The following is a 9,494-nucleotide window of genomic DNA, read 5'->3' as shown; positions in this document are numbered from 1 at the left end:
TCTTTGGAACTCCCTGAAATGGCAGTGGAAGCAGAGCCTTTGAAAGTGTTCAAGGCAGAGGTAGATAGATTCTTGATAAACAAGAGGGTGAAGGGTTATCAGGGGTAAGCAGGAGGTTATAGACAGATCAGCCAATTTCTTATTGAATGGCGGAGCAGGCTCGAAGAGCCGAGTGGCCTACCCCTACTCTTAACTTTTTTTAAATTAATTTTCGGGATATGGGCTTCACTGGCTGGAACAGCATTTATTGCCCATCTTTGGTTGCCCTTGAGAAGGTGGCAATGAGTTGCCTTCTTGAACCGCTGCAGTCTCTGTTGTGTAGGTATGCCCACAGTGCTGTTAGGAAAGGAGTTCAATGATTTTGACCCAGTGACAGTGAAGGAACGGCGATATATTTCCAAGTCTGGGTGGTGAATGACTTAGAGGGAAACTTCCAGGTGGTGGTGTTCCCATCTATCTGCTGCCATTGTCCTTCTAGATGGCTGTGGTCGTGGGTTTGGAAGATGCTATCTAAGGAACCTTGGTGAATGCCTGCAGTGCATCTAGTAGATGGTACACACTGCTGCAACTATGTGTCGGTGGTGGAGGGAGTGAATGTTTGTGGATGTGGTGCCAATCAAACAGGCTGCTTTGTCCTGGATGGGGTCAAGCTTCTTGAGTGTAATGGGAGCTGCACTCATCCAGACAAGTGGGATGTATTCCATCATACTCCTGACTTGTGCCTTGTAGATGGTGGACAGGCTTTGGGGATTCAGGAGGGGAGTTACTCATCGCAGGATTCCTGGCCCCTGACCTGTTCTTGTAGCCACAGTATTTATGTGGCTAGTCCAGTTCAGTTTCTGGTCAATGGTAATCCCCCAGGATGTTGATAGTGGGGGAATCAGTGATGGTAATGCCATTGAACATCAAGGGGTGATGTTGGATTCTCTCTTGTTGGAGATGGTCATTGCCTGCCACTTGTGTGGCATGAATGTTACTTGCCACTTATCAGCCCAAGACAGGATATTGTCCAAGTCTTATTGCATTTGGACATGAACTGCTTCAGTATCTGAGGAGATGCGAATGGTGCTGAACATTGTGCAATCACCAGCACACATCCCCACTTCTGACCTTATGATGGAAGGAAGGTCGTTGATGAAGCAGCTGAAGATGGTTGGGCTGAGGACACTACCCTGAGGAACTCCTGCAGTGATGTCCTGGAGCTGAGATGATTGACCTCCAACAACCAAAACCATCTCCCTTTGTGCTGGTTATGACTCCAACCATCAGAGAGTTTTCCCCTGATTCCCATTGACTCCAGTTTTGCTAGGGCTCCTTGATGCCACACTCTGTCAAAATCTCACCTCACCTCTGGAGTTCAGCTCTTTTGACCATGTTTGAACCAAGGCTGTAATGAGGTCAGAAGCTGAGTGATCCTGGCGGAACTTAAACTAGGTGTCAGTGAGCAGGTTATTGCTAAGAAAGTGCCGCTTGATAGCACTGTTGATGACCCCTTCTATTACTTTACTGATGATCAAGAGTAGATGATGGGCGACAATTGGCGGGGTTGGATTTGTCCTGCCTGGGCAATTTTCCACAAAGCCGGGGTATGCCAGTGTTGTAGCTGTACTGGAACAGCTTGGCTAGGGGTGCGGTAAGTTCTGGAGCACAAGTCTTCAGTACTATTGCCAGAACATTGTCAGGACCCATAGCCTTTGCAGTATCCACTGCCTTCAGCCATTGATATCATGTGGAGGGAATCAAACTGGCTGAAGACTGGCATCTGTGACGCTGGGGGTCTCCGGAAGAGGCCGAGATGGATCATCCACTCGGCACTTGTGGCACTGATGTGCTGGGCTCCTCCATCATTGAGGATGGAGATATGTGTGGAGCCTCCTCCTTCAGTGGGTTGTTTAATTGTACACCATGATTCACGACTGGATGTGGCAGGACTGCAGAGCTCAGATCTCATCCGTTGTTTGTGGAATTGCTTAGCCCTGTCTATCACTTGCTGCTTATGCTATCTGGCATGCAAGTAGTTCTGTGTCATAGCTTCACCAGGCTGACACCTCATCTTCTGGTGCTGCTCCTAGCATGCCCTTCTGCACCCTTCATTGAACCAGGGTTGATCCCCTGGCTTGATGGTTATGGTAGAGTGGGGGATATGCTGGGTCTTGAGGTTACAGATTGTGTTCGAGTACAATTCTGCTGCTGCTGATGGCCTACAATGCCTCATGGAGGCCCAGTCTTGAGTTGCTAGATCTGTTCGAAATCTATTCCATTTAGTGCGGTGGTAGTACCACACTACAAGATGGAGAGTATCCTCAATATAAGGGCGGGGCTTTGTCTCCACAACAACTGTGCGGTGGTCACTCCTACCAATACTGTCATGGACAGATGCATCTGCGGAGGGCGGGTTGGTGAGGATGAGGTCAAGTATGTTTTTCCCTCCTGTTGGTTCCCTCACTGCCTGCCATAGGGAGGAGCACTGATTCATCAGCTGAGAGCACACAGTATGTGGTAATCAGCAGGAGATTTCCTTGCCCATGTTTGACCTGGTTCCATGAGACTTCATGGGGTCCAGAGTTGATGTTGAGGACTCCCAGGGCAACTCTATCCTGACTGTGTTCCACTGTGCCGCCACCTCTACTGGGATGGTGATGATGGTGTCCAGGACATTATCTGTAAGGTATGATTCCGTGAGAATGTTGACTGGTCTGCACTCTCCCATTTTTGGCACAAGCCCCCAATTGGGCTTTGCAGGGTCGACAGGGCTGAGAATACCGTTGTCGTTTCCAGTGCCTCGGTCGATGCCAGGTGGTCCGTCCAGTTTCATTCCTTTTTTGTGACTGCGTAGCGGCGATTTGATGCAACTGAGTGACTTTCTAGGCAATTTCAGAGTCAACCACATTGCTGTGGAGTCACGTTTAGGCCGGGTAAGAACAATAGATACCCTTCCCCTAAAGAGCATTAGTGAACCAAATGGGTTTTTACAACAATAGTTTCATTATCATCATTATTAGATTTTTAACTCCAGATTTATTTATTGAATTCAATTTCCACCATCCACAGGATTCAAACCTGGGTCTCCAGAGCATTACCCTGGGTAAAATTACCCTGGGTCTCTGGATTACTAGTTCAGTGACAATACCACCACGCCATTGCCTACCCTTGTATATTCATATGAATGTTCACCCAATTATCACCCCTCTGAGGCTGCTGTCTGAGCAGTGCCTGCAGCCAAGTCATTGCATATCTTGCTGATGTCTGCATGACAGAGTTTTTTTCAAGGCATTGCCCCCCATTAAAGAATGTGCCAGTGAGACATGAGTGGATCCTACCAAATTACAGGTGCGTGTGGTTTCCGTGCATATGGGCTTCCTTGTTCCAAGGGCCTGCAGCACTTTTCCTTCCAGGTGTCAGAGGTCAGGGGAAAGTCCAGTGTTGTACAGGTAGCATTCCAGTTCTGCTGGCACTGACACTGCAATTTTGTCTGAGCAGCACATCTGATTTGTTTTATTTCAGATTGGCACATACAAAAGATCACAATACCTTTAATGCAGCCAGCGGAAGAAAAGTGCACTGCAATGAAACAAAGATGTCTGTGCCCAGGAGAAAACCTTGACCTCTCAGCCACCAGAGATTGATCATCTATAGGGGGTAGAGATGTTGCGGTGCCTCACTTGGCCTGGAATCTGGTGGTGATGAGTGTATCACTAGTCTCTGCCATGTCACACTATCAGCCTAGTATCTGCCGCTGCATCTGCACCATCCACTTCCTCATCAACAGCATCATCTTCCCCTTCCTCCTCGCCAGAGGAGACATCTGCCTCTTCCATTTCCCGGTCTGCAAATTCCTCTCCCATTTGCTGAGTGAGTTTGTGCAGGGCGCAGCAGAACACAATGATCCTGGACACTCTTTCTGGTAAGTACTGAAGTGCTCCGCCTGAGCGGTCCAAGCAGTGAAACCTCATTTTTAGAGATCTATCGTATGCTCTGCTGTTGTCCTTGTTGAGGGATGAGGGGAATTGTACCTCTCCTCGGCAGCACGCTGCAGGTTCCATGCTGGTGTCATCCAGGTCTTCTGTGGAGACCAAGGAGCCAACCCTGCAGTTGATGAAGGGGAGCAAACACTTCTGACACCTGCGAGTTAGTGAGGATGTACGAATGGTGAAGGATCCCTGGGTAGCGTACACACTCCTTTGATCTGCTTCCAGTGATAACAGACTAGCTGTATATTCTGAGAGTAAAGCTCTCTTCTGTTTATGAATGCTGCTGGCTGATCCCAGGGAGCTATCAGTGCCACAGTCAAAGGCCACTTGTGCTTGTGGAAAACCAGGGATGGCAGTGAATGCCATAGCTCTGGCTGCCTGGCTCTCAATGTCTGAATGGGTTCAAATCCCACCATGGCAGCTAGTGGAATTTAAATTCAATTAATAAATCTGGAAATAAAACTAGTCTTGCTAATAGTGACCATGAATCAATTGTCATAAAAAACCATCTGATTCATTAGTTCCCTTTAGGGAAGGAAATCTGCCATCCTTTCCTGGCCTGACCTACATGGGACTCCAAACCCACAGCAATGTGGTTGACTCTGAAATGGCCCAGCAAGCCACTCAGTTGTATCAAAACTCTACAAGGCCTACAAAAAGGAATTAAACCAGGCGGCACCAGGAACGACAACAGCACACCCAGCCCTGTCAACCCTGCAAAGTCCTCTTTACTAACAGCTGGGGTCCTGTGCCAAAATTGGGAGAGCTGTCTCACAGACTGGTCAAGCATCCTGACATAGTAATCCTTACCGGATCAAATCTTACAATGTCCAAGACACCAGCATCACCATTCCTGGGTATGTCCTATCCCGCCAGCAGGACAGACCCAGCAGATGTGGCAGGACAGTGGTGCACAGTCAGAAAAGAGTTTTCCCGGGTGTCTTCAACATTGACTCTGGATCAATGAGGTCTCATGGCATCAGGTCAAATATGGGCAAGGGAACACTCCTGCTGATTACTGCCTACCACCCCAACACACCTGATGAATCAATACTATTCCATGTTGAACATCACTTGGAGGCAGCACTGGGGATGGCAAGGGTGCAGAATGTACCCTTGGGACTTCAATGTCCATCACCAGGAGTGGCTCAGTAACACCACTACTGACCGAGCTGGCTGAGTCCTAAAGGACATAGCTGCTAGATTGGGTCTGTCGCAGGTGGTGAGGGAATCAACAAGAGGGAAAAACATACTTGATCTCATCGTCCCCAATCCACCTGTCAAAGATGCATCTGTCCATGATGGTATTGGTAGAAGTGACCACCACACAGTCCATGTGGAGGCAAAATCCCGTCTTCACATTGAGGATACCTTCCTTCGTGTTGTGTGGCACCAACTCCATGCTAAATGGGATAGATGTCAAACAGATCTAGCAACTCAAGACTGGGCATCTGTGAGGTGTTGTGGGCCATCAGCAGCAGCAGAATTGTACTGGAACACTATTTGTAACCTCATGGCCTGGCATATCCCTCACTCTACCTTTTATGTTTTTGGTTATCAGGTTTGTTTTGAGTTTCGATGTCCGCATCCATCCCTGGCCACCACAAGTAGCAGCGTGCAAGCATCTTCATCCTACTAATGCCAGGGTGAGTTCTATGTAATTTGGCCGGTAATGGCCTTCGTCCTCTCAGGGGCACGATAACCCTTTCTCCCCAGAGCAATATGCTGTCCTGGCAGGTGAGCTCATATCCGCGATTGAAATAGGGCTTCATGTCACCAGATTTTGACTTGCCTGACCATCTATTCAAGAACTGCTCCCAGACGTGAGATTAAAATGGATCTCAGCTTGTCCACTTATGGATTTGTTTGGCCTGGACAGGAGAGAAATCCAAAACATTTAATACTAAAACAAGTTCCTGGGGAATTGGAACCTTCATGTTGTTATCTGGCAGGGAGAGGCGGCTCAGCGCGTCAGCATGTGCTTAGCTTCCTGATCGGTGAACAACAGTATAGTTGTAAGCAGCCAATATCAGTGCCTGCCTTTGGAGGTGAGCAGATGTGATGGGGGGTATCGCCTTATCCTCCCCAAATAACCCAGGCAAATGCTTGTGGTCAGATATAATGAGAAAATCTCGACCGTGAAGGTATTGATGGAATTTCCGAACATTAAACACAACAGACAAGCCCTCCTTCTCCATTTGAGGATTGGCAACAGACATGGAGAGTGCTGTTAGAGGCTTGGGGGCAAAAAAGATACACAAAATTTCACCGTCCATCTTCTAGGGCTGGAAGGGCTGGTAACAAAAGCCACGAAAATGTCAGACTCCGCAGAAAGGCGGGGAACGCCCACTATGTATAGACCATTGAGGAACAACAGTACTACAGTAAAAATTCACGACATTAATGAGAGAAATGCATCTAGGCAGCATGCAAACAATCGACTGCTCAGGAATATTAAATGCTTTTTCCGCCACTACAATAGTCACACAATGCGGCACTTCAACATAGGCTGTGACAGCATTTTAAAAACAAAGGTAGAAATCGCAAAATCTGTCTCATTGAAGAATACGAGGAAGCAGAATCTGACATCTATTCATTTTATAAGCTGAACGTGGGTAGAACTGAGCCAATCCAGATAGTCATTAGAGTCAATGAACAACCCATCAAGATGGATGCCAATTCTACTGCCTTACTGAAGTCTAGATTAGTTTCAGATGGCTATCGCTTTTGAATAGCATCGTCCCCGATTCCGCATATCAATTGGTCTCTCAACGTGTCATTAATTGAAGTTCTGAACTCACAATATTCCGTTAATTCCCTTTAGCAGCTACATAGCCAGCGATTGTCTCTCCTGGAAGCCTATTCCTTGAACTGAATTTAAAACGCTGCATAATGACTGAGGGCTTTGGCTTCAGTTGGCTTTTTACAATGGTTACTAACTTGTTGAAGGTCTTTGTGTTGGGGGTGTTAGGTGATGGGAGGCTGCGGATCAGCCCATATGTTTTGCTCCCCATGTAGACAAATATTCACCCTCTTCTTGTCTCCCCCACGATGTTGTTAGCAGTAAAGAAGAATGCCAGGTTTGGGCTGACAAGTGACAAGTAACATTTGCACCACACATGTCCCAGTCAATGACCATCTCCAACAAGAGAGAATCTAACCATCTCGCCTTGACATTCAATGGCATTACCATCACTGAATACCCCACTATCAACATCCTGGGGGTTACCTTTGACCAGAAACTGAACTGGACCAGCCAATAATTACTGTGGCTACAAGAGCAAGTCAGAGGCTGGGAATCCTGTGGCGAGTAAGTCACCTCCTGGCTCCCCAATGCCTGTCCACCATCTGCAAGGCGTAAGTCAGGAGTGTGATTGAATACTCTCCACTTGTCTGGATGAGTGCAGCTCCCACAGCAATCAAGAAGCTTAACACCATCTAGAATGAAGCAGCCAGTTGTTTGATTGACATCCCATCCACCACCTTCAACATTCAAACCCTCCACACACAGTGGCAGCGGACTCTACCATTTTCAAGATGCACAGCAGCAACTCACCAAGGCTCCTTCTACAGCACTTTCCAAACCCATGTTCACTACCATCTAGGAGGACAAGGGCAGCAGACGCATGGGAAAACTATCACCTGCAAGTTACCTTCCAAACCACAGTCCATCCTTACTTGGAAACATATTGCCGTTCCTTTACTATTGCTAGATCAAAGTCCTGGAACTCCCTTCCTAACAGCACTGTGGATGTACCTATGCCCCATGGACTGCAGCGGTGTAAGAAGGCGGTTCTCAGGGGCAACTAGGGATGGGCAATAAATGCTGGCCGAGCCAGCGACGCCCAATTCCTACGAACGAATATTAAAAACAAAATGTTAGAAATAATCTGCTCAGCATATCCTTTGAGGTTCTCCCTCCTACAGGAATGCCTATACTTAGCAATGGGACACTCTGGTCTCCACCCATCCGATCCCAGAGCAATTCTTATTGATGCAGCCATGTGCATGGACCCTGGAGCAGTGACCCTGGAAATGGAAGCCGTGACCATGCACCCTCCCTCAATCACTGTTGAGCTTCTCTTAATCACCTTCAAGCCTCAGTCTATCATCCTTGCCTTGTCCTCAGATAAGTTTCACCCACCAATCAGGAACTTCAACCTGCCATCAATTATCCTCGGCACTATCATGATTGAACTTCACAGAGTCACCTTTGAGTCTCAGGACTTTGGTAGTACTTATGACCCTTTCTCAGCGCAATCATTCTGGACCTATGGTCTTCACACATCGATGTTCCCTACATGGTCCGGTATCCTCCCTCTGACCCCACGAGAGATCTTACGGCTGCAACCAATTTCCCTCCCTCCCCTCCTCCCTCCCTCGGTCAACAGGAGCTGTCCTTCAGCTCTTCCCCTCCTCCTCCAGCCAACCTAGCCCCGCTCTCGGTTGAAAGAGACCCATGGTTAAGGCAGCTATGATACGAAGTTCGGACGTGGATTATAGAGATGCGAACATACCTGATCATGGTTCTCCTCCATTTAACTCATTTATTAGGGTAACCCTTTGATTGGCCATTGTGCTCACCATTAACTCCACACAACCAAAGTGTTCCTTCTCTCACTTTCTGACTGACTGATTTCCTGGGACAGATTTTAAAAATGATGCATGCTACATTTCAAAAGGACTCCACCACCATCTACATTTTCCTGTCACCCACCAGCTTCCTCCCATCACCCTTGATCCACCTAATATAACCATTCTGCTCCCTTCCTTGAAACTCCCCCCGTTGACCCTATAACTATTCCCTCCACATGCCGTCTCTCCCCTCTGAGTCGACCCCCGTCACTGTCCTCATGCCCACCCTGACCCCTCCCTTTTTCCGCTTCACCTGTTTTGTTCATTTTCTGTGATCCCCCATGAGATCATCTGCTACCCGACCATGACCTGATACCCTACTGTATCCCGCTTCCCACTCTCACTGTGACTGTTCCATCTGTTGCCCAGTACCCTCAGTCAGCCCCAAGGACCCCAACGTTAACAGCACCGACCCTGCCCTTTAAGATCATTATTTTTCGACCAGCCCCATCTGGAAACCAATCCCCTGCTACAACACGACCACATCCATGAAGCTAGACCCTTCCCTCCTCCACATGTCCCTGCTCCCTCACCTTCCCTCACCTTCTCCCACCCTGCCTCCCTCCCTCCCTCTCTGCCGCAGGCAGCCCTTCCCCCTGAGACTGCAACCTCCCTGCCTCAGTCAGCCCTTCCCCCGAGACTGCAGCATCCCTCCCTCTCTGCCTCAGGCAGCCCTTCCCCCTGAGACTGCAACCTCCCTGCCTCAGACAGCCCTTCCCCCTGAGACTGCAGCATCCCTCCCTCTCTGCCTCAGGCAGCCCTTCCCCCTGAGACTGCAGCCTCCCTCCCTCTCTGCCTTGGACAGCCCTTCCCCCTGAGAATGCACCCTCCCTCCCTCCCTGCCTCGGACAGCCCTGCCCCATTGCTTTTTGGCTGCTGTCACCCGAT

The sequence above is a fragment of the Carcharodon carcharias genome, chromosome 17, assembly GCF_017639515.1.
Source record: "Carcharodon carcharias isolate sCarCar2 chromosome 17, sCarCar2.pri, whole genome shotgun sequence".
NCBI lineage: Eukaryota > Metazoa > Chordata > Chondrichthyes > Lamniformes > Lamnidae > Carcharodon > Carcharodon carcharias.
Note: the sequence above shows the minus strand (reverse complement) of the source record.